Below are 941 nucleotides of genomic sequence, written 5' to 3' on the forward strand. Positions count from 1 at the left end.
TCAGGTGGCCTCCTTGTCGAGAATGGGACACAGGCCAGAGGAGAGGAGTCAGTTTGGAGCTGGCTGGGAAATGGGAGGGCCCAGAACCTGGGTCTGGGCTCCCACCCCAAGATGGACCTGACTGAGGTCCCTGTTTTCCTGTGCTAAGCTCTGTTTTAGACTGTATCTGTCATCTAATAAACCTTCTATTTTACAGTCTGGCTGTGAGTCACATCTGACTGCGGAGTTGAGGTGCAGGGATCTGGCTGCCCAGGACTGACTGCTGCAGGAGGACTCACTCTGCGGAAAGCACACAGTGTGGAAAGGCATGCTGAATGCTCTAGGTGGTTAGGAAGGTGTAAGCTTCTTGCCCTAAGAACCTTAGTATGCTCAGAGAGAGGGTCCCCCCCAGAGTCCTGACTGGCTTTGAAGGAGTGGTTCCAGAGCATCCCAGCATCCCCCTTCCACCATGCACTTTGATCCTCACAGGCACTAAACACTCTCCTCTGGCCTTTGTAAGAAGGCTAACAGCATTTGGGCTGTATAAGTACAGAGGCACTGCCCAGCAGTCGAGACATAGTCATTTCTCCTCTATTCAACAATTAATTTGAGGCCTCTCTAAATTATATGTCTGGGCCCCACATTGCAAAGAAGGATGTGGAAAAATTGAAAGAGTCCAGTGGAGGGACAGCAACCAAAATGATTGGGGCCTGGAGCACATGACTTCTGAGGGAGAGCTGAGGGAACTGGGATTGTTTAGTCTACCAGAAGAGAAGGAGAATGAGGAGGATTTGATAGCTACTTTCAACTACCTGAAAGAGTTTCAAAGAGGATGGATCTAGAACTATTTCTCCAGTGGTACGCATTAGTGACAAGAACAAGTAATAGTCTCAAGTTGCAGTGGGGAGGTTTAGGTTTGGATATTAAGAAAAACTTTTCACTAAGAGGGTGGTGAAGCACTG

The sequence above is a fragment of the Mauremys reevesii genome, linkage group 15 (assembly GCF_016161935.1).
Source record: "Mauremys reevesii isolate NIE-2019 linkage group 15, ASM1616193v1, whole genome shotgun sequence".
In the NCBI taxonomy this organism is placed as follows: Eukaryota; Metazoa; Chordata; order Testudines; family Geoemydidae; genus Mauremys; species Mauremys reevesii.